Source organism: Columba livia, chromosome 1, assembly GCF_036013475.1.
Source record: "Columba livia isolate bColLiv1 breed racing homer chromosome 1, bColLiv1.pat.W.v2, whole genome shotgun sequence".
Classification (NCBI taxonomy): Eukaryota; Metazoa; Chordata; class Aves; order Columbiformes; family Columbidae; genus Columba; species Columba livia.
This window is the reverse complement of record NC_088602.1, coordinates 34082625-34107918: the sequence shown is the minus strand read 5'-3', so window position 1 is coordinate 34107918 and position 25294 is coordinate 34082625. Positions and strand designations below refer to the sequence as shown.

Genomic DNA, 25294 nt, shown 5'->3' with positions numbered 1-25294 from the left:
GGGGGGCAGGAGCCGGCGAGCCCCGCTGCCTCCGGGGCAAGTTTCTCCATCCCCATCCTTGAGCGGGGGCAGCCCGGAGCCGGGGGCGGCCGCTGCATCCCGCCCGCATCCCCGGGAGCGGCGGCGGCGGGAGGGGGGGAGCGGTGAGGCGGCCGTGCCTCTTCCTTCCTTCCCTCTCCCCTCCTCCCCGTCCAGCTGTTGCGTCCACATCTGTCCCCGTCTGGCAGGAAGAGCCCCCCGGGGCGGCGCAGCTCCGCGGGGCCGGAGGGGAAGCCGCCTGCCCCGGCAGCCGCCCTGCCCTGCCTGGCGTCCTGGGTGTGGGGGGAAGCGGCGGGGCTGCCTCCCCTCCGGCTCCTCTTCCTCGGCGGCGGGCACCGCTACCGCGGGGATCCCGCCCTGCCTCACAGCGCGGGGGGGCTGCTTCAGCCAGCCCTTCCTCACCAACTTTCCTTTCCCCCCGCTCCCCTGCCCGCTCATCTTCTTCCCCCCCGGCCCCGGGGGGCGGCCGCCGTGCGCTCCGCGGTGCCACATCGGGTTCCATCCCGTTCGGGAGCGGGAGCGCCGCGGGGGAGGCAACGCGGTTTCCAGTTCGAAAGGCACCTGGCGGGACGGGAGCGAACTGCTCTGCATCCTCCTGGCTGGCGGGGCTGGAGACGTAAAGCAGCTGTCAAAATGTCAGGTTAATGCAGGTTTTTTTTTTTTTTCTGGCTGAAGTGGTCCTGGTTGAGTTGACTTTTTGATGGATGATGTATTTACATCACTTTTTTTTTTTTTTTTCCCCGTAAAATGCTCTTCAACAAGCATGCATTTAAAAGTATAAAAATAACGAGACCTGACTTACTCTTTGTATAGAAGGATCCCGTGACTTTCTGCAAAGCGTGGTCCACGTTCCGTGATGGGGTCTGCACAAAGCCCCATTGGGTGCAGTGACATCAAGATCAATTGTTTTGCTGTTTGACTCCATGCAAGCCCAGGCAGATCACACTTACATTTTGGTTTCTACACAATAGGTCATGTGGTGGTGTTTCCTTTACAGAGCACCCATTAAAGTTATTAAGGGGTTGTTTGTGGAGTCCTGTCAGATTGAGGCCATTCTTCCTTTGAGCTTTTGCTTCACACGCCACATACATCCAAGAGGCAGCCACCTTTAAACAGAAAGTATGTGTTGTTCAACAGTAGTATTATCCCATTATGCAAGGTGAAAAGCCATTTTTTCCTGGAGCCTCCTAAATGTGACGTGTCATCCTGTTTTATTGCTAAATGTTAATTTTGCATTTGCAGATATTAGGCCTGACTGAAGGGTTATTATAGTAAATAATATATGACTATTGCATCATGTTGGAAACATAGTCCTACACAAACTTTCAGCTTTAATACCACTTCTGTGTGGCGGTCTTCAAAATGTTTTAAAAGTGACAGAATATGATGCTTTATTAGCTGTAGTGGTGTTAAGTGTGTTCAAGGGTTTGCTCTCATGGAGATTGATACTTGTGTAAGGAAAATGTGGATTATGAAGGTTATTGAAGCAGGTTTGTGAGCATTAGATCCCAGCCAATTCTTACCAACTGTTACAGGTTGGTGGGATATTCTGTGTCTGAGGGCTGTGAGTGAATGCAAAGCTGGGATCGCCTGAAGTTCTAAGCAGCTCTACAAGTGATGCTTTTGCTTATCTTAGTTTGTGTCTCAGTTCTATTTCTGTGAATCAGATATATATAGGAAAAACTGACTGCTGACATAATTGGAGTCATAAAATGCTGCTTTACTGGTTGCAACTTACAACAATATGCAACATCGAATATAAATATCTTTCTTTCCATTTAATTAAAAGTGATATATCTTTGCTAAAGATGAGACCCATATTAAATAATTCAGTAGCACTTTATTTTATAACTCGCAATGCATTATTTAAAAGTGGCTATATTTAGACAGACAACTCCCATTTAGTTCAGGGTGTTGTATGTTTGCTGTTGTAGTAGTTGGTGATCAGTGGTTACATGAAACCACTAGAGCAAGGAACATCAGGGAGCTGCTCTTTTACGCAGCTAGTCCCTTTCATTCAAATTAGATTTGTTAAGCTTCACTTACTCCGTGAATGTGTTTGTAAGCTAAGATTTTAATTAAATGGATTTGGTTTGTCTTACATAAAATAGACTTTTGGAAGAACCCAAAACATGTATATTGCATTTATCATTGATGCCTGTGGGCTGCTGAATGCTCTGTTTTTCTCTAGAGGTTGCCCATATACTTACTTGAAGCATTTCAGCAACGTGGTATTGATTCCTTAGCCCAGAACTGTACCCAAAAGTCTCTGCTGGTAATTGTTTTTATTTTACTTAAGGAAGATGTTATTTTTAGATGTTTTGGTACAGTTGATCATTTGTGAAAGCCACCATATGGTGATACTTTGCTGACAGAATCATTCAGGAGTGGATTTTTTTTAACGTGTGTATTAGATTTAGCAAATGTATGTATGAAAGCAAAGCCCTTTTGCTAGCACAAATGTAAGTCTCTAAGATTTGTAACACCTGTAGTGCTCAAAGGGAGTTTTTAAACTTTGCCTTCTTCCTAAATAAAAACAATTTAATTATTTGACTGAGGCCAGGTGATGAAAAATGGAATGGGAAAATGAAAGAATACTATATTGGCAGATATAATTACACTGAGTTAATTGCTTGTTTGTGATAAGCTGGTTGTATGCTCACAGTTCTACTTAGAAGTCTGTTGTTCAGTTTTGCTGTAACTTGCCCACACTGGAGAGCAACTTCCTCTGCAAACTGCTAACTTGATTTCTTTTACCCTAAATTTTACCCTAAATTGCTATGAGAAACAGGTAGCTGATAGAGCTGGACGTGTATGTCACTTCTATTCTGGCTGTATTTTTGGTTTATGTGTATGTACTCCTCACATTTTTAGAGTACTCTAAAGGCATGTCTGTCTCAAAATATGGCCATTATTAATTTCCTTGAACAGAAAACTTTGAGAGCAACATGTTTTGGTGTCTGCAAACCTGAGAAGGAGTTGTGGTGCAGAGGACTAAACTATTCTCTGGGCCAACACCTTGTTTGTACCTATGACCTGTTTGCTCAAGCTCTGTATGTGGTTTTGAGTGACTCTGTAGCAGAAGGTGTTGTTAGGGGAGTCAGGACCAAAATTAATTAGCACTTTTGGGAGGTTAAAGCCATCTTCTTCAAACCTCACCCTGGAAGCTGTTGCATCTGTGGAGCTCCTATGTGTTCCCGGAGGAAATGCAAGGGAATAAAACAGGTGGCAGGTACCTTGTGAAATTCAAGCAGTTGAGCTGAAATCCCCAATGGACAGCGTTGGAACAATTATTGACTTCATGATGTCTACCCACAATTTCCCTCCCTCTGGGAGACCTGAATATTTAGTGCATAAAATTTTTTGGTAAAAAAGACTTTTGAAATATGTATTTTGTTTTTACAAGGACTTTGGAAAACTAGCCAGTTTTGCGGTAGCATATATGATGCTGTACAGTGTTATATTAGGGATTTAAGTTGTGCGAAGTTCTTCATGCGTCTATGTGAAATTTGTCTTCTTAACTTTTAAAGATGCTGGTTAAGACAAGCAGCGTTGATGCCTTTCTTAAATGAAACAGATGACTTTGGTTCTCTGGGGTTGCAGCCTGAAAGCTCTGCCTGTCATGAGTGGGATTGTAGTTTCTTTAAAATTAATCGCTGTAGTGCAAAATATGTTCCTTACAAAGATGGTCTTGCTTCAGTTCTTGATAGCTGGGGCCTGTCGAGAAGGGAAGGATCAAATTAGAGTTGACACTTTTAAAATTCTGCTCATCTTAGGGCCGAGCACAACATTAATAAATGAAACAGTCCCTGGATACTTGGAAGTAGAGTTGTCAGATGTGCACGGTCGTAGTTCCTTCTCTGGTCTTGAATATTCTCTGCTAAAAAGTGGATATGAAGAATAGCACTTGCATTGCTGACCTGGCTTCCTGCTTTAATGGGTCCACGTGCAGTTAATCGGAAAGCTCTGCTGGGTATGTGTTTTGCTCTCAAATCTGTGATTGGGTGTCTGACCTGGGTTTATTTTTGGATGAAGCAGACATTCTGGAGCAGAAAATATAAATCAGGAAATGCAAGAAAATAGGGTGTATTAAATGAGATAAATACACTTGTAATGTATTTGGGAGAATAGTTTCTTCCTCTCCTTCACCCCCAGTGGTTTTTGTTAATAATGAAATTGCTGTGGTGTGGGAGACGTTCAGAAACACGGATGTCTTATAGTTGATGGAGATGACAGTGTTGCTTAGTTAAATGGAATGAGCTGTTACTAGAATTATCTTTATATATATTTTTTAGGTATCCTAAGTATTTATGGAGTAATAAAACTAAATTAATTAAATTCCCCACTGTGTTTTTATTTGCCTTAGTGGATAACACCAGCCATTTAGGAACAGCCTACAAAAAGTTTCTAACCTTTTCCATATGGTGACATTTGATGGTGCCAAGTCCCAGTAGTCACTTCCTGTTTGTTTTTGGTGCACATTTCTGTGCGATTGCTATAGCTTGTTAATTCACCTAAATGTAAAGTGCTGTGGTTGATACCAGCCTTGGGCTTCACAAACACCATTCTCCGCAATGTAATCTGCTTTTTGTAGCTTTTGTTATTTGCTAATTCCTGGTTTACTCAGCTGAATAGTGTTTGATTCCTTTCTGGTTAAGGAAACCTGATTTTATGTACCAGAAGTTCCCAGGAAAATGCCACAGCAACAAATTTATCCCTAATGGGGAACCTGAGTGTGCGTTACGATTGTCTGAATCTGCATAACTTCAACATGCATTGTAATTTGCAGCTTATTTTTCGATTGCAGTCACACATGTAGCGTCACCAAACTTTACCATTGTGTTTACACAGCGTGGAGCAGAACAGAAGCGACCAAATGCACAGCACTCATCCTCAAGTTCTTGGCGCTGGTCGTGCCTACAGAAAAGGTGGAAAGGTGCTGCAGGGTATCTGTCTGCGGTGTTTCTATTTTCCCTAATATTCACTCTGCAGTTCAATTGGTGGATGAGTGCATGCACTGTATATCCATCCTTAGTGAAATGTTTCACCAACTTTTTTTCACAACTGCTGTAAAAGATCTGGCAAATTTGATTCCCTCTTCAGACTCAGTTCATCAGTATATCCTCCTGATACATGCAGACAAATGCACTCATGCACAGAGTAATATATTTAAGGTTTCGTATACATATATAGATATTATTCCGTTCTAGAGTATGCCTGGAAGAAGCAAACCAGGTTTTAGCGCGAAATGGTGTGCAGTATTTGTTGCTTCTCATACTTGCTGTGTCTCTACCTAAGCTTTCAAAAAAGGGTCCATTAATGGAAAATTTTAGCCAAAGATATAGGAGTTTTGGAAAGTTAAAGATGACTGAACACACTATGTAGAGGCGAGCAGACTTAGAGTGGAAAGAGTTACACTATTTAAGGCACAGTGGTCATTACCACTCCAAATTCTGACACATGTTTGTATAAAACTGAAATGAAATCTGCTAAGGCATTTTAGTGATGCATGTATTGGCAAAGCTTAAATTGCTAGCTAAGTACCAGAAAGGCGGGGCTTGTAACGTTTTTTAGTAGATATTTGGAAGCACATCTTGGAAGAAAATGTTACTTTTGGTGTTTTGTTTTGTATTTTTCCTTTCCTTTTCTAGACTCTTTGAAGGATTAATGCTACTTTGTATTGAAAGATAAGTGAATTATACTTCCCCTCACCCCCACCCTGTGCCAGCCAGCTGGTCAGCTGTGAATGTGGAAAAAGACAAGATAATCACACTCTCCATCCTTTAATGTAAGAGATTTTGTTTGTTTTGTGGTTTCTTTTCCCAAAGGAGCTGAGGAATGCTTTTCTGACAAAAAGATCAGGTGAAACACACCGAGTTTGTTGTGTAGCTTAGAGAAAATCCCTCATTTTAAGAGTCACAAGAAGAGACTAATTGAAGAACGAGTGACAACTGGGAAACCCTTTCTGAGATGCCTTATCTTGTGAACTTCATGCGCACAGTCCTGAAGACACATAACAGCCACGTCAGAGCTCACTCAAGAAAGGACTGTTCTGTAGTGGGGTCTTTATCCATGTAAAGCTATATAGATAATTTGTGGACATTTTGAATTGTTTCCAGCAGTTACATCAGAATCCAAGATGCAAGACTGCTGTATGACTACTGTATGACTAGCTGGACTAGCCAAGTTAGTCTGGGTATCTGTAGCTGAATATGTAGAATTACAGTGATTTTGTAATTGAAGCAGTGATCAAAAGAATAGACTGTCTGTCCATCACAAAGTCTTTATCTGAAGGGAAGCATTGAGGCCTCTTGACTGGCTGAAGATGATAAAAGGCAGTTTAGACTAATAATCTTGCTCTGGAATGCTCCAAAAGGTTAACTTAAAAAAACCAAAACAAAACTAATGTTACTGTCATTTTCTTTGAACTCTGACCAACCATGCTTCTGGTAAGGGATCTATAGAACAAGAAGTCTGGAGACCTCAAAATCTAAGTTCAAGAAGAAGATAATGTAAAGTGTTGTGTGTTTGTGTGTGTATTCATTGAAGCTCAGGACATGGAGTTTTGGCTACAAAATAATGTTTCTGTAGTCGTTCTGCTATTTTGGATGTTTTTCTGGGATAGGGATAATTAAGACGTAGTTTGGTGTCTTGTGAAGGTAGCTCGGTAGCTCACTGGTGGAGGACCCACAAGACCAATATTTTGTTCTGGCTGGCCATTAAGTTTTTGAGATTCTACATAGGTATTTGTAATGTAGGTGGATATGATGCTATAAAATTATTGACAGTGTGGCTAGCTTTGTTAATTTTTTTCAGTTTGATACGTTGGTACTTGGACTTTTATGCAAAGAGAGAACTCTTTCTTTCACTTTTGTATTTGGCACCTTCTTACATTACTGTTTTATCCTTTCCTCTCATGCCTCCAAAAAGTAAGTTGCATTGTCTGAAATCTTCCTCTAAAAACCTAAGAACAAGCTAGTAAATAGCAGTGCAGGAACCGTAGCTCTGCTATCCCAAGTTCAAGCCACAACTCTCAGTTTTCTAGCAATGGCAAAAAAAAGCCTGGCTTGGGAGCATCCATAACTTACATCTTCTACATAATGATAAAAAGAAGCTTCATTTCTTCTTAATGTAAGCATTGCGTTTATCACAGCAAACAAGCTTAATGCTGACTGAAAATAAATATTATTTAATTCGTGTGGTAAAAAATAAGACTACTGCGTTGGAAGCTATTTAAAATAAAACAAGAAATTTAATCTAGTAAAACATTTAAGCACATACTGAAACACTTCAGTCCTGTACACTTTTATATGATTAATTACTTCTTAAAATTAAGCCGGCCCTTAAGTGCTCATTGGATGCGGGCCATAAAAATTTCATATGTGAAGTCAGAATGTAGTTGATTTATAAAACTTTTACTGTGTAGGAATTATCCTGATATATTGCACAATTATGAAGAAAGAGCAAATAATTTTTTTTTCCAGCTAAGTTTTTCGTTTGACTAATGTTCCTGTTTAGGAATATTTCACCACTTAGATACTGAAAGCACAATAGGAAAAACCTGAGCTGCACTCCTGGGAGAGTTAGCGTTATTGTAATGAATTCAGCAAGGTTTTACACTTAATGAGAATTTATTTGTTTATTCGATGGGCGGCGTGATATTTATGATGATCTGAACTGTTCATTTCCTCGCCTTTAAACATCTGGGGGTTGCAAATGGTGTGAGATCGCGCTACATTATTGTCACTTAGCAACCTTAATAGGGTTTTGAAGCTGAATAGTGCTTGTGGGTGGTGAGTCTCCCCGGGTGCTTGCCGAGTCGGCAGCCGCCGGGAGGATGCGTGTCCAGCCATGCCAAGGTCTTTCTAGGAGAGCCGGCCGTGCCCTCGGTGTCGTTTTGCACTTCTGGCATAGATTCGTGCTGGGAAGATCCGCCGAGGTTTTTCGTGCCTGTGGAGATTTAAGTGGATCTAAAGGGCTGTCACGCTGCTCTGGTCAGTTATGTCCTGTTGTGCGGTCGCTTAAATTTAGCAACCGAGTTTGGCTGCCTTCAGCTTGACAGCTGGTTGTCCTTGTAGCCGCTGCGATGCTCTGGAGCGAGAGGGAGCTGGATGTCTCCCCAGCTCTTGGTGAGCAGGGTGGCTTGTTCTGGTTCAGCTAAGGGTGTTGGAACGGACCAGCATGGATAACCAGCAGTGCCGGCCGCCCGTCGGGCAGAGGCTTCTTCCCTCGCTGTGCACGCTCGCTGTTGATGATGAGGACGGGCACATACTTCTGTGTTTGTTTTAATGCTCCCATAGAGACATCTTGCTTCTCGTTCTCTCCCTCCTTTCCCGCCTGCCGCTGTCACGGTTTCTTCAGGAGTTTGAACAGAGAAAGGGTGACATCGCTTTTCCTTTCAGCCTGTGCCTCTGCCAGGTTTCTCCCAATAATGCCCATAAAGAGGGGAGCTGACCATGACCAAAAAGTTTGGGCATGGAGTGTTAGAGAGGGTGCAGATGTACGTGGTTGCTCCTCTGGATAGTGTCACTGCGCTGCCTCCTCCTTCTGTGGCACTGGGAGCAGATGGTTCACTGGGCAGCTATGGACTTGAAAACTAATGCACCCTTTTTGGTGACTTTTCCAGCTATTGTCATTTTTTGCCTAATATCTTCACACGAGTTACTCTGTAGACAAACGTTGATTGGCCTCGGGCTCAGAGGTCTGTTAAAGTGCAAAAAGAGAGAGCGAGAAGGGTAAAATGAGGTTTGGTGAGACAAGGATCCCATCACTGAAAGAATGTGGTGGTGTTCATGGTATAAACAGTAATCCTTACTATTGTATATTAACTTGATATATTTATAATATGTGGATTCTGCCTGGGAAGAATGCTGGGAGGATGCAGATCTGCCACAGGGAGATAGTGTTAAGTGAGTTACTTGGGTGTGAAATGAAGAGCCAATATTTGTGATTAAACCTGGTCTTTTATGGAAATAATAATAAAAAAATGATATTTACACAGCTTCTCATTACAGACAAACAGGAATAACCTTCAGAGCCATCCATCTGATGTTGTCAAACTTGATTTTCTTTCTGAGTGAGTGAACTTGTTTAAGCAAACTTTGCATATAACCTAGAAGTTTTCATTATCATGTTTTTGTAGGGGGGAAAAATAATTTAAGAAAACTTTTTCATGTAGCTCAGTTGACTGCATCTTGGTTTGTTTGTTTTTTATTTGTTTGTGGTTTTTGGTGTTCTTTTTTTTGGTTGTGAATGAGTGTTGGGCTAATACACGTATCTGTATGCAGCTTCTTGCCTGCTCATGGAAGCACAGAGAGGACTTTTACCTGTATTGAGTCCACTAGTTAACATTTTGAAGAGATAACATTTTTGTCAGTGTACCTCAAAACTACGTGCAGGCAAGTTACCCTTTATACTTGAGACACTTTACTGCTTAGGCTCATGGTCTCCAATCTTCCCTGATCCACTGGCAACTAAGCTTTCAAACATTCAAAGGCAATTACAAAACTTAGAGGCTGTGATTGCATCCTGTCTACTAGGTGACAAGCTTTTTCCCTTGCTATACTTGGTACATTAAAACAAATACTCTGGGCTTCAGAAGGTTGTCAGATTTCTACCTGTGCCCCTGATGCTGCATTGTAAAACTGTGTTCTGCTGCTTCTTCAGCATTTCTAGGGAAAAGAAGATCCTAAAAAGTACAGAACTCCTGAAGAGCTCTTGTCAAAAGTGAACTATTAAATGTCCTGGCAATGTCAAGCTGTATGCTTAAAAACCCATCATTGCTTTTATGTATTATCTCACGTTACTTGGTGTTGCCAGCTAAATGCAACAGCAGTGAATAGTACTTTTTTTCATTTTTTTTTGTTTTTTTAAAGAATGCATAATCTTTATTCCAGTTTCTTTAAGCTTTGCATTTTTTCCATAGTTCCGATTATATGTACACTTTAGATTTCTTACTTCTTGCATAAAGAGACCGGTAGTTCTGTGCATATGTATGTGTGAATGTGAACCAGGACTTTTTTTTGCTTACCTGCTTAAGGTAAAAAAAAAATAAATTAAAAAAAAAATCAATTTTTCGCCTGGTCATTGTGTGCACCGCTGAGGAGGAGATAAAAGGAGTTAAAATCACAGGTTCTACTCCTTCCCCACCCTTCTTCAGCCAGGGATCTGCTGCCAACAGTTTTACAAAGGGCTCCTATTTCAAATTACCCTTTGAGCCCGTGATAAACCTGTGTCCCTGGGAGGCAGTTTTACAGCGAGGAGCTGGAAATTACTGGGAAATCTTATATTTTTCTATTGAAGTAAGAAAAAAATAAAACGAGTCACAGCCATGGCAAGAGGCAAATGAGCTTCTGCTGAATTTTATGCCAAGGATGATTATACCTTTTCTTTGAAATGTACACCAAGGTTATTTATAGCTAATCCACAGTTTAAATTACTGTGTGTAGGTGTGAGAGGTTTTAGAGAGGGACTTTTTTCTAGGAAAAAAATATTTATGAATCATAATTGTAGTTTGGGTTGGAAGACACTTTGGGAGGTCATCTGGTCCCAGCTCCGTGCTAAGAGGAGGGACATTTTCGAAGCAACATTGGGTTGTCTGGAGCTGTGTCTCTCTGAGTATCTTACAGATTGCTAGAATATGGTTCCTGATTTATTTCTAATTAAGTATTCTCTCTCTTCCTTTTCCACAAGTGTCAAAGACAGCCTATGTCTGCTGAGGTTTAATACCTTCAGAAGAAAAAGAATAACTTATTTTCAATGGTACGACTTTAAGAAACGTCTTAAAAAAAGGAAAGTGCTGTTCTTCTCCCCCCCGTCTCCCATACCTTATAAAATGGAGCAGGGGAAAGATGGTGTGGTTGCTGTCTATTTATAGATTCAGTAGTGTGCCAGTGTACATTTATTATACCTAATTAGGAGTGTTCTAAATAACTTTTTGTTTGCATTACAGATAAAGCTGTGTGATTACAGATCAATGGCATGGAATCATGTCATGCCTTATCAAGGTCTAAAGTCTTTCTTCTGCCTTTAAATGAAAACTCCCTGGACAGATTGCTGTTTTCAAATACTCTGCTTACTATTATACCTGTGATTTATTTGCTGTAAGACTGTTTGTATGCTGCTGCAGTTAAAATTTGAAAGCTAGAATTTTGAGAGGTGCTCAGGGGAATTGGGAACTAAACTAAACAAAAATTTCCTACAAAAGTAAATTGCAAGAACTGAAGTTATTTCCACATTTTTCTTTTGTTGCGGGTGTCATTCTGCATCACGTTTGATGAGCTGGGTTGGTCACGATGTGGTTGAGGGTGCCGGGGTGGTGCTGCACCATCCTTCCCGCGTCACTGCGGGTGATTCTGCACCTCTTGCAGGTGGTGACAGATAGCTCACAGGTCATGAGTATGGTGCAGAAAAAGACCCACTGAAATGCAGCAAGGAAATGCTTGGCACAGAGGCGTGATAAAATGGAGACTTCTTGGCTGTTTGTATCCTGGGCATGCTTTTAATGCTTTTCCTCTGGTAAACTGCTTGTCATGGACGTGATTATAAAACTTATCCAACTGTGCAGTGTGGTCGAAAGACTGTAGGTGTCCTGTTTGAGCCCAAGCTTGGTCTTCCATTTCACTTGATCTTGGACCACTTAAACTTTGTCAGTTGTCACTAATACCACTAATCCATTTTACCGCAGCATATAGTGACAGAGAAATACTGATGCCAACTCCTCTCTCCAAGGTGTTATGCAATACTAAACCTCTCATTCTCGATGTGTGCAGAATTTTGTCAGGTACAGAAAAGCACTTCTGTGTTTTTTTCCTTTATTGGGGAGATGTGTAATGTAACTTAAACAAAAAGAAATTTATACTTAGCTTTATGACAAAAACAATATGCAGTATCCACAGAAGAAAAATAGTTGATAGTGCTGAATTTTGCTTGAAAAAAATCGATCAGTTATTAAAGCCTAAAAATATGTGCAAGGCAGTATTAGAAACACATGTGATAGAACTTTTGTTCTCTAGGTAGCTACACAGTGTATAAAATTGTTATTAATCTTTATAGGTATAAATGGGAAAAATGTTCTGACACCTAAGGTTTAGTGGTGGCTTTTAATTGCAAAATTACCTTATTTTTAGATTGAAAGGCTGAAAATCGCTAGCAGTATCTTGTTAAGTGGTATAATAGGCTGAGTTTTTTTGTTCTTTGGACCCTACTGAATTTGACTGAATCTGCACTTAATTTTTACCCTAGGGAATGGACCTTACGGGGAGAATTTCTATACACACTATCTGAAAACTGCTTATTCTCAGATTTTTTTACTTTTTCCTTCACCATTTTGTATAGCTTGGTTTTTCTCATCTTTGCAGATGTTTCTTCCAGGTTTAAAATTCAGGAAAAGCAGTGCCAGGCATGAAGCCTGAAGTTCAGGCAGTTCCCTGATAAAGTTCAGAGTAGTGCCTATTATAGAAGCACTGTTTATATAGTTCCAGCTAAGAACATCATAGCATGTCTATTACAACTACCTCTTTTTATGTATCGGCTGTAAAAACTAATTCTAAACTGAAACAAGAATGTGGTCTTGATGTTTTATGGCTTAGAAATAACATATAGTGAAAGCCCATTTGAGAGCATTCAGGAATAAATGCTGCTCATCATTGCAGTCTCTTGGCAACCTGTGCCGGGTTCATTGCATACAGGCAAGCAGCTGCCTGAGCATTGTTATTTTCATGAGTTGCATAGAGGAGAGTGTGATTTGAAATGTCAGCATCCTGGGCTTTGGACAACGGGGATGGATGTGCTTAGTGTTCCTAAAGGCTTCTGTGTGAGAGAGCAGAGGGTGGAGAGGGCAGCCGGTGCATTTCGTCAGTGCAGTTTAAATGGCATAGTGTATGGGACAGGTTCCTTCTGAAGCTGGATCAAAGCAGAGGCAGAGGATCATTTGCAAACAGCAAAGTAACATGGCAGCAGCTTTTTGGGCAATGTCTTGGAGACCTGGGACTACACATCCCAGTAGATGCTGAAGTTGACTGTCTCTTTCAGTGACCTCTAAGTCTGTTGTTTTGGCCTGGACATGGGCATAATGTTGTCAATGAATAGGACTGTTGTAGCTTCTAAAGGTGTTTTTATAGAACCACAGAATCATAGAATGTCCTGAGTTGGAAGGGACCCACAAGGATCATCGAGTCCAACTCCTGTCCCTGCACAGGACAACCCCACAGTTCTCACCATGTGTCTGAGGGTGTTGTCCAGTCTCTTCTTGAACACTGTCAGGCTTGGGCCTGTAACACCTCCCTGGGGAGCCTGTTCCAGTGCTCCAACACCCTCAGGGTGAAGAGCCTTTTCCTAATATCCAACCTGAACTTCCTCCCTTCATGTGTTGTCACAGCCAACAGAGGCTTAAATGAAGACTCGGTGGAGGAGAGGGTGTTTAGTGCATCAGCAAGGAAGGACATAGTACTTGATCCTGGAACATGTCTCTTGTGAGGACAGGCTGAGAGAGTTGGGGTTATTCAGCCTGGAGAAGAGGAGGCTTCAGGGAGACCTCATTGAGGCCTTTCAGTACTTAAAAGTGGCCTACAAGAAAGATGGGGACAGACTTTTTAGCAGGGCCTGTTACAATAGGACAAGGGGTAATGGTTTTAAACTAAATAGAGGAGAGACTCAGGCTAGACATGAGGAAGAAATTTTTTACAATGGTGGTGATAAACCACTGGCCCAGGTTGCCCAGAGAGGTGGCAGATGCCCCATCCCTGGGGACATTCCAGGCCAGGCTGGACGGGGCTCTGAGCAACCTGATCTAGTTGAAGATGTCCCTGCTCATTCCAAGGGGGTTGGACTAGATGAGCTTTGAATGTCCCTTCCAACCCAAACTATTCTATGATTCTATGATCCACTTGTGTGTAAGCTCCTGCTCCAGACAGAGAACCAGACACAGAGAAATAAGGAATATCTCTGGAGTAGGAGTGAGAGTGTATGTGATTTTAACGCTTTGTGCAGTGTGCTTAGTATGCACCTGACCTTCTGCTTTCATAGTAAGCAGATCACACTGATGGCATTTATAGCAAACAAGAAACAGGATTTAAGTGCTTGTAGGTTGTGCTGACTGCTGCACGTGTGCCTAGAAATATTGTGGGGCAGCTTGGTCAGGAAGGTGACCTGTGGGTGTTCCACCTCTAGCACTGTGTCAGGTGTTACTTGTTGTAATGGCTTCGTAACAGTTTTTCTCCTGGAAGGCAGTGATGCTTATGGGACATGGTTAGTTCATAAAAGGGAGGATGTTGCCTGGTGGGCAGCATCCAACCTATGAATTTTTTCTTGATTTTTTCTATAATGTGTAGCTCCTGATGCAATGCATTTTTTGTTTTCCTCATTTCTCCCCAGGTGGGTTCCTACCCATGAATTCATGTCATTTCAGTTAAGAGTATATTTTTAATTGCTAAATAGTAAATAGTCTAAATAGTAAAACAAGACTGCCTGCCTCCTCAAAAATCCAGCTAAACCTTTCCGTCTTTCAGGAGTGAAATAATGATGTTCTAAACCTTGTATGTATTCTAAGGATAAGAAATTATTTTAATTTAAAAACATTAATTTCCCTAATTGTCTGCTACACAAGCGTGGGAGGTGTAGTAGGCTAGTGGGATCAAAGGACAGGGGTTGTGGGTGCAAGTACTGGAAGTCCTTCTGTAACTATTAAGAAATTTTCATTTTGCAAGGCATGTGCATTCTAAAACGTGTATTCTCATGCCATAATTATCTGTACTTGTGTTTGTGAACTTATGTTTTAAAGCCTATCTGTCAAACGAGAAAGACCAGATTTTTTTTTTCTTGTATGTTTGTTTGTTTGTTTCCTGTCTCAAATGAGCTTGGAGGTTCTTCAGAAAACATTTTAATTCCTGAAGAGGAAGTTAACAACTTCTAAGCTGGGATGACTACTATAGAATCTATTGAAACACTTGTTTAAAACGCCTTTTAATTTTTTCTCCAGTTGAATTGTGCAGCACTTAGCCATTACACCAAATGCCTGTGAGGTCTGTTGGTTACAGTGATGGGAAGGGGGGTGACTGCCATGTGTGAGCTGTTTCAAGTTGTTTTCTGTTCTTGTGGTTTTTCTTTTCTAAAACAACTGGATAGCTTCAAAGGACTTTTTGTGTTGCAGTGGACACCAGGGTGAGGTGCTGGGCCATAGCGATGATTAGATACGGCAGAACGCCGATCAACAGCTATTTTCTTGGCTGGGATAAGCATCATGACCTATTCGGAAAGCAGCAGTGTCAGAATCTGTGCTAACACAGGATCTGTGCTCTGCCTGTTCCTCAAACAGAGGAGTTCCCTTCCAGCTTTGGTAAAATAGCTGATGTTTTGGGGTGTAATTGGATGTTCTCACCTTTGTTTTTTACCACATGTACTTTACAACTACTTTCCAATGAAACTGTGCCTCTTCCTGTGGTGATGATGATTATTATTTTTATTGTATCACGATTTACAATTTCAGCTGATACATCACACAGGTGTCTACCTGGAAGACCGTCGTGCAGTACTGAGGTGCCTTAGCTAGTCCTAAATGGACTTGCTTGTCTTCTGGATGCAGTGCAGCCCTCTCAGGCTTTGTTGCTAACGGAGCTAATTAGCTGGGGTGTTACATCATGCTCAAGCAGTTATCTTGCTTCCAGTTCCAACGTGCTTCACTTAGCGATAGCTCACATATCTCTGCAAAACACGGCATTGTATTGTTTGGGCCTGTCCCGAAGTACTTATGAGGAGAGATTTATAACAGGGTGCTCAGTTCTGCTTCCTTATTTCTTTGGTCTTTGCACAGCGGTGAATTAGCTCCTCAGTTTGGGATGGTTTCTTCCGTGCTCCTGAAGGCCTCTTTTTGCAGGTGGGGAGCCAGTCTTTTCTTGATTGTGTGCTTCACCACCAAACTCACCTTTTCACATCTTGGCCAGCCCTCATGCTTTGCCAATTTGCAGGTAACGATTGCCCTGGAGCCACTTGCCTTCCCTTCCCTTCCCTCTGGGCTTGTTTAGCAGCTGATATCTGAAGGGTTACCTGAGGAGGGAGAGGGAGTTGTGTCCTTTCACTCCACCGGGGGAGGAGAATCCAAAACCTTGCCCGCTCTCTGTGGGGACAGTATTTGCTTTTTCGCACCTGCTTGGCGCAATGAAATACCACTGCGCGATGTGCAGCAAAACTCCAGGAACATCCTGGTAATTGCCTCACTTCATTCAAGCACCTGTCCCAGCAGTGGATGTGGAAAATGGTACGAGGAAGAACAGTCTCATGTTTTCAAACTCTTCATTTTTTGTGATCTGTGTCCCCAGTAAATAGTTAATGTAAAGCTGAAGTGAAAAGAGATTTGGAGTGTCCTAGTCCAAGCAAAAATGCCGACACTATGAGGTGGTCTAATCAGGATCAGAGCTTCCCTGGTTCAGAATTTTCCAACGTGTGTTTGTTACTTTTTTTTTTTTTAAATTTGTTTGGTTTCTTTAATTGTCCATTGACCTAAGAAATACAGTTATTGTAGTTAACAATACTGTTATAACACACACTGACAAAATCCAGATAACTCTAAGTTGGGCTGACACTTGATCCTTTACTCATGCTATTGTTCCATAATATTTTTTCCTCCATGACATCATGAACTATGAAAGTGCCAACATTTTTTTTTAACTGCCTAGCCTTTTCTTCCTTCATGCCATAACCTTTATATTTAAAAATAACTTTTTAGTTTTTTTTTCTTTTTGCATGTAGTGTAGATTTCAAGAGGAACCTGATGGCTATGTGAGAATGTTTAACGTCTGCGGTGGTTTCGCCGCTGTGTATTCCAAGCAGTTGGCACATGCGTTTATCTGCAGGGGTACAATGACATTTTTCTCGGCAGCTGTATCCATGACAACAACTGGGAATGTCCATGCCTCCTCTTCAGTTTTCAGAAGAATATGAATTCTTACCTTCCTAATGAAAGGCCTGGAAGCAAAAGCTGTGCAGTTTTAATCATGGCATATTCCCTTCAGCCATTCAATAATGGCCTCTCGTAAGTGTTTTAGTATCAAGAAAGTTTCAAAAGAGCCCAATTAAAATGCGTGTATGCATGTGCACTGAGAGAAGTCTCTGTTTTGTGATCACTTGCTACAACCTAGGATGAATTGTGCAATTGTTTGAAAAATGAGGGTACTTGGGAAGTTCATTTTGTTTTCATTGTTGACATCTGTACAAAGTACGTAATTTAAACACTTGGGTACAGGGATATGAGGAAGAGTGTGTTGTTTTGAAATGCGTTTCTGCAACACGACAGAGCTGTTCTCCCTGCGTATCTAATGATCAAAGTTACTCCTGGGTAGTGCACTGTCTGTCTGTCAATGTCATCTTTAAATCCAGTGAGTAGTATGTGAAGTGGTACAGAAGTAGTAGATGGGGCAGCTCTTCAAGAGCACTCAGCATCCAGCAAATCCAAAGTGACTTATTTACATGCCTGAATGGGAGTTGTTGATGCTGAATGCTCTTGAAAATCTGATGGTGTTTAAAGCAGTCTCTTATTATGAACAGAGCAGAAGTTGGAAAATAAAACAAAGGGCCTGGCTAACTTTATTTTCTCGTAAACAGAAATGTGAATTCAAGGACGAGGCCAATATACACATCCTGCTAATATATAGGCTGCCAAAAAGCAGCGATTTCTTAGGAGCTGAGATTTTGATTGCTGTGAAAATGGAGGTACAAGACTTACTGCTTTGGGAGACTTACCATCCGTTGTAACACCTGTTCTGCAGAATCTCTGCTCTGTTCTCACAAGTAGTTTCTGGACCTCTAGGAAGAGCCAACTGTACCTCGTACCAGGTTTTCAGATCATTCATTGCTTTAGGAAACAAGAAACACTGTGACAGATGGTAGAAGTATTTAAACTGGTTTATTCATAGTTACCTGTATCAATGTTATCGATTTTTATTTCAGATGAACAAGAATGTGGGAAACAGTGTAGAAGACAACTTGCTTACCATTTTCTGTCTCTTGCAAGGAAGAAGAGGGCAGGGGAGTTGGTACTTTTAGCTTTTGGGAATTTGCAGGAGGACAGGGGACTCATAGCAGTGGTGGAAGGAGAGGCTTCTTAGAAGCCCAGAGGGGCTTCTGAAGAACATGTTCAATTGAGGAAAAGACAGAACTGCTGGTCTACAAAGCAGAGACTTGGCCTCTAATGCTGTAGGTAGTTAGGGAGAGGTTTGTATACAAAGCTTTCAAATGTTTGACTTGGCAGTTCCGAATTTTCGCTATTCATAGGTATATTAGATGTTATAATAAAGTATTAGTTCCAGGGTTCTGAATTGTTTGGTGCCTTTTGCTGTGCCCACCAAAACGGAAAGAATGTAGAGGCTAGATGGCTAATGGCTCTGACACACCACCAAACCTCAGCTTATGACTGCTTAGGCTAAGAGCAAAAGCTTTTCCATTCCCAGGCAAGAGGAAGCAGCTATGACAGACTTGGGAGTCCCAAAGGACCACCTGGATCCCCTTCTAGAGAGAAACTATTCTCCAAAAGAGAGAACAGCATGTCTGGAGAGGCTGTTAGGAAACTATTACATGGAACAATTGTCGGTTTTCCCATTGGTGCATGGACAAGCCTGGCTTATCTGATGATTTGTGAGAGAAACTGGAGGCAGGATGGAAGCCCTTGGGAGGGGGAGAAGTAGCCAAATGTGCATGGGTTTTGATGTGGAATGAAGAGAGGCCTTCTCTGCCTCATTGCTGCAGCTTCTGAACTACATGGGAGGATGATCAAAAGACTTCTTGCTGGGAAGGGTGTCGGGGCAGTTTCTATTCTGTTTTGAGCTCCCAGACTCCCAGCAAAAGACCTCGGTAGATCTGCCCTGGTGATTCAAACCCCAAAGCTTTAATTCTTGCTCTGAAACAGTTTCTCATGAGTTTAGTGAATGAAGTAAATGGAAGTTCTTATTCTGAGCAAAATCTTGGATATGACAGAGAATATGGCCCTTTTATCCTTGCAGGAAATTACGAAAGCCTTGGAAACCTATTAATTGAAAAACCAATTAAAAAAACATCGCTTCTGTTACATGAGCATAGTTGCCTCTAAGAGAACTTTGATTTTGCAAACAAAGGCAGCAGAATTAAATGTTCTATTGTACCAGAGTAAGAACTGTCTCTCCTTTTTGAAAGCTCAGTTGCTGAAGTAGTACTTTACCGTGGGGCTTGCGAAATGTCCGCAGTCCTGGTTATGCATCCACAGACACCTTTTCTTACTGCACATCTTTAACCAGAACAAAAGGACGCACAGAAGCTGTCGGTGAATTTTCAAGACGGTGACCCCGGAGAATGACCTTTGGCTGTGGCACATGGGCTGGGCACCCACCGGGCACTTTGGGTTTCTCTCTGTTTCTCGGCTACGGGTGGCACGGCTGGAGGGGTCACCTTCCCTTTTCTGAGGGGGAATTGATGGGCAGCACCTGCCGCAGTGAGTCAGCCGGGCCGGCCTGGCATCGGCCGTGGCTTCCTGCACCTGTCGGGAACGGGTGCCAGCCGACATCTGACAATGTCAAGAAAAACAACGACTCAAGAAACAGCGGTGGGCTTCACATGCAGTATTTTATTGCTGTTCCCAGGGTTAGTGCCCTAATCACCTCCTTCCATCCCTGCGCTGCTGGGACTGCCGCCCTTGCTCCTCTTCCGCAGCTTCATTTTCTTTTCGCTTTTACATTCGTTACATCATCTCGTTGCGAGTGATGTTTGGTTTATGCTCAATGCATACCTGATGGAACTACTCATTTGAGCTCTTGGTCTCTATGCCAATAAACAATATGCTTTGGCAGTGCCCAGCATTTTTTCCCAGTGAATGTGTCAATGGTTGCAGGGACTGGATGGCAATAAAAACCCGTGGATGATCTTGAAATAAGATGCGTCACACCACCTTTTTTTTTACACTTTGTAGCTATTATGTCCAACAATTTTATCAAAGCCAGTACCATAAGTTTTCTCAGAAAAAGCTATGCAGCCATAATTCAGCAGTTCAATGAACTTTTTTGTTTTAAACCTCAGTATTAGCTTGGGGAATCAATTTATCAATAGAACAGGCTATTTCACTAGGAAGATCTAAAAGAGGGATAATTAGCTCTGTAGCTGATTCTGTCTGTCTGTCTTTTGTCCAATGGAGTCTGGAAGGAACTTAATAGAATATAAAGTATTTTAAATTTCATTATCTAAAATTGCTTTCCTTAATTCCATTCACTTTGCATGTTGCAACACCGAATTAGTGTGTATTCTGTTCAGAGCTGCTAATGAACTGCGTTCCATTTACCTGGTTACTCTTAGGCTTCTCTAATAAAGTAATGAACTAATAAACTTCAGAGTTGAGGTACAGCAGATGTATCTGGAAAAGTGTCTGGTAATAATGGACTGATCTTCATCTGTTTTGTTACAGACAACATAGAAAAAGAGTCTAAATTACGTAGTTTTTTGAGGAAAAGTGGTCTTTGGTGTTTGATATGGATATAATTTTCTAGGTAGATCTTTTTGCCACTTCAGTTCCCGTTGTCCACGTATCATGTCCATGCAACATTTCTCAAGTAATCTTTGAATAATTACTTTTAAAGACTTAGAATTTCACGAGTACAAATGTTAATGTCTTTTTCATTAGAGAATTCATACTTCTTTTATCATGCTTTGCCTTCAAGAAACTGCTTTATGATGCAAATAAATATAGATTACATTTGTCATCTGAAATGCTTTTAACCATTAGACTGAATATAAAACCGTAGTGCTTTTTGAGGTGAAAATAGATTGTCAGAAAAGCCATATGAAAAATTAATTAAAAACCTACTTTGCTGAACCAAAGCTTTTTACATAAAAATTATGCAATGCTAACAGCGTAACAGAGGGAAATTTAGCTTTCGTATTGTGAATGCAACTTTCTTTTATAACCTCTGAAAGGAGTAGGTAAGGTGGGATTCATGTTGCTTCATTTCACTGATGCCAAGGTTAGTCATCTACCTTATCATGTGAACTCCCTCTATAGCCAGTGGAAGGAAAAATGTGCCTCTCCAAAGCAATTTATCCCGTTTCCCACCCCATCTTTTGGGCATCCCTTTTCTTTTTTATCAGTTTCTTTTACCTGGTCAGACTTTACTTTATCCACATGACAATCAGTCAGCAACGAGACTTGCTGACATGAAGGCTAACGTGTGCCAGGGGTTTCTGTAGGATTTTGTGACTTCCCTTCTCCTCCCTCTTCCCAGAAATTTAGTTTTCAGGTGTGCATTAGCCATTTTGGGGTGCATTCCTTCATTCATTCTCTTCTGCTGTAATATACATACTTTCTCCAGAGACTTGGAGGGGATCTGCTCTGCTCCCAAAAAGGTGGCTGTGTTGGTGCTCAGAAGGGAGTTACCACCTCTTACCTTGCATTTAGGTCACCTGAGGAAATGCTGTGTTAATCACCTTAGAAGAGCGGGTTCAATAAGAACCCAAACAAGATAGCCTTGTATTTGGATGCCAGGAACAATTCGCTCACAAATAACGTTCTGAATGCTCATGGTCATGGTTTCACTCACTGCTCAAGGCAAATCTCCCAGATCTAATCTTTCCCGTGCCCTTTTCCACTACATGAAAACGACTTTCAGTAGGGCAGTTCTACCAGTTTAAGACTGCTGTGTAGAAATACAAAGTGTCAAACGTTTCATGATTGATTTTGTTAATATCTTCATGGAAAGTATGAATCAAAACAGCACGGGAAACAGAATTGTATTTTCATTTACTAAGTATATTGGTGGATTGAGTCTACACAAGGCTTAGGAGCTCAGCTGACTTTTGCAGGAGTGCACAGACTGTGTGACAGGCATTAAAAAAGGATGCTTGCAAAATGGGGAAAATGCATCTTGTAACGAACACCTGAGCCGTTTCACTTCCCTTATAGATAAGTAAATAGATAATACGTGTAGATGAGGTTCATTTAATGAGAACAAAGGCAAGGGCAGCTCTTTGATGCTGGAATATTCTTTATTAGAAGACTGCTTTAATCAACTGCTGTTTTAGACAAGGAAAAATGATTTTTTAAATATAGGTGTTAGTTAAAAGATGTTAGTGGAAGTTTTTAGGATGTATAGATGACTCAAGGTCTCAGGTGTCAACTGGCTGAGGTCACCTTGGGAGTCAGGGGGCTTTAGTAAAAGTTCCAGTATTTCTGCTTCTCTGTCTTTTTTCTCCCTCATTCCAGTGTTTTTGCATTTAAGTCACCTGTGCCATTGTATCCATCCTTAAATTGCCCATAGGATAGAGGCCATCCACTGCAAGAAGGCTGTTGTGTGGATGTGAAGGGTGCTGGGAGTTGAGCAGGAGTGCTTTCTTTCTTGTGTTTCCTTTCTGATCTTCATAGCCCCCATCTCTTACCTGACCCTGAGCAGGCAACAAGGAGGAGCAGAAGGAATGGCTGCCCCCTTCTTGGAGCTCCTGGCTGGTTCCATCTCATGTTTCTGAGCTGCTGAGGGAACTGGGGCTGTTCAGCCTGGAGAAAAGGAGGCTGAGGGGAGACCTGATCTCTGTCTACAAGTACCTGAAAGGAGGTTGTAGCACGGGGGGTGTTGGTCTCTTCTCCCAGGTAGCAAGTGATAGGATGAGAGGAAATGGACTCAAGTTGCACCTGGGGAGGTTTAGATTGGATATTAGGAAGAATTTATTCACAGAAAGGGTTGTCAGGCATTGGAACAGGCTGCCCAGGGAGGTGGTAGAGTCACCATCCCTGGAGGTGTTTAAAAGCCATTTAGATGAGGTTCTTAGGGACATGGTTTAGTGTTAGAGTTAGGTTATGGTTGGACTCAATGATCCTCCTCCAACCAAAATTATTCTACGACTCTATTCTATGATTCTCTGCAGTTTGAACTGCATAGATACTGATAAGAAACGCAGATGTTTAAAAATATCTCAAATAGCTGAAAATGTTTGGAGTGTAGCTTTCTATTTACTCGTAGATGGAAATTTTCTTTTCCTTCAAAGTGTCACGCTCATGGAACATCCCAACCGGGAAGCTCAAAATATTGCTTTATATAGAAACATTTCACTGTGCAGTTTAGCCAATCGGGTGAATTCTTTCTATATTAGATTATGGGGGAGTAATAAATCTGACAGAGGGCAGTGGCATATAAAAACCTTGAGACACAGAATAGCCACGGTACATACTCGAAATCTTGTATTTAGCTGATTTGTGAGGAAACTCCTGGGAAATAAGAGTTAGACTAGGCTCTGGGTTTTGTCGAAGACATAGTTCTAGAGAATCAGTGGAGCAGTAAGTATTGTAAGGAAATTAAGCCTGCGAGCTATAAGTGTACATCTGTAAAACTGGATTTCTGTGTAAAGGCAAGTGTGTCTGTGAATGATGGATTTTAACTGAGCTAATTTCAGCAGTAGCATTTAAGTTTAGTAAACTTGTGCAGTGAGCACCATTTCTTCTAAAATAGATTTGTTTTATAATCTTGAGTATATTGGAGGAAATTGTGTTGGTCTTAGTATTTCTCAGTGCCTTCTGGTCTTGTTTCTATTTATGCTTTATATTTTGTTTCATTTTCAATGATAATTTAAAAATTAATCTACAGCTATGTCTCTCTTTGTAATATATTCTCTTACCTGTAGCTGGTTTATTTTAATAATATGCAGTAGATACCTGGTATATAAATGTCACTTACTTGAAACCACCCTAGTCTTTTCTTCTCAAACTTTTCACATTCACTGACAATAGCAAAGATTCAGAATATTGATGTGCAGGAATTAAATTTAGGATTTTGTGTTGCTGCTGGAGGTACAAAAATATTATCCTGGTTTTATTTTGGTCCCCATTACTGTGAAGATGAAAATGATTAGTTACGAACACTTAGAGTAAAACATTGTATAATGAGTTATTACAAGGGAAATGCTCTGTGATTTGTGACTGCTTTCGTGCTAATTTTGTTAATTATAATGTCAATTTAAAAAAATACATTTTGGCAACAGCTAGATCATCAGCTTCCTCTTGAAGCTTTTAACTCAAAAGACAGATGCTTGGGAATCGTACTTTACTAAAATAACTATGTACTCGACATTGCAGGAACAGAAATTTAGAACCTATCAAGGAGGGCATTATACTGGGTTGCTGAATACTTATTGATATGTGCTAGTAGATAAACTGATAGTTTAAAATGCCTTCTTTTCAACGCACAAAGAAGCAAGAGAACAGTCGCCTGTTGAACACACAGCTTCTTTCTTCTTTTACTTAAATACTTTAACATGTGACTATTAAATGACAACTTTTAGCATTGTATAGTATTAAACACTTTAATATGTTTGATTTATTCATGTTTCTATTATAATTCATATCGCGCTGTCTGCAGAAGTGTGCTCTGGATATCACCATCATCAAAAACATCTTCTTTAAATCGTTCATTTCATTAAATGGTTCTAGTAGAAAGCTGTATATATAAAATACAGAATTAAGTTAAATACAAAATATTCCAGTCTCCGTCTTGACTAATTAAGTTTCCCATTTAAGTGCTATAAAAGATACTGTAGAAATGGGAAGCCCATTTGGAGTCAGCGAGGATGTTCTGGAGGTTATTGGCAGCACAGAAGTATCCCCACAGGAGAAGGGGGTTATTTTGTATGATCATATCTTGTCATATGTTATCATATAGAAGACAGGACAGATTTCTCAAAGATTAAGGTAGATTAATGCAAGATTTGTCACTGGGCTGCTTAGGTGGATATGGAAGATGACCTTACCAGGTTGTAAAGTGAAAATACAGAGAAGGAAGAGACTTGAAAAACTTGGAACGAACCAGTCAAAAAAGTGTACGGGTAAATGCATTGCATTGTTTGTGGAAGGGGCTTTTGGTTAATTCAAATTTGTACCAAAGCTATGAAAACCAGCAAGCTCCATTATATGCTGGCGCTCCTCCTGGTCCCGTGTTTGACACATCTGCCTTGCAAGAGAAGGTAACTCCTGTGTTATTAAATAACGTGGTTACCTGACTTGTGGACACGTTTGAAAATACCGTCTGATTTTCTTTCAGCTCAACTTCACTGAACAGGAGACTTTAATCAGAAAGCTTACCATTTTTCCCTAGTTTGGGCAGAGCTTTGCAAAACCATGAGAAGTTGCACTTTCCTCTGATTTGAAGTGAGGCTTTACAAGTTTTTTTTTTTTCTTTTGTGACTTCATTGCAGTGTTTTGTACTCAAACTACCACCAGTATGGTGAAGGCAGACTGATTCTATTCACTATTGGTATCACCATTCAG

General features: G+C 41.1%; 1 protein-coding gene across 3 annotated transcripts in view; it reads left to right on the top strand.

Moving 5' to 3' along the window:
* DGKH (diacylglycerol kinase eta) overlaps window positions 1-25294 on the top strand; it is a 172492-nt gene that overhangs the window by 7646 nt on the left and 139552 nt on the right. The window contains exon 1 of one of the 3 annotated variants that reach the window (XM_065054613.1): window positions 8-23311. The exons of the other annotated variants lie outside the window; for them this stretch is intronic. The gene's annotated coding sequence lies outside the window, so the exon portion shown is untranslated. Of the gene's footprint in view, window positions 1-7; window positions 23312-25294 lie in introns of those variants that run through there. 3 annotated transcript variants of the gene reach the window in all.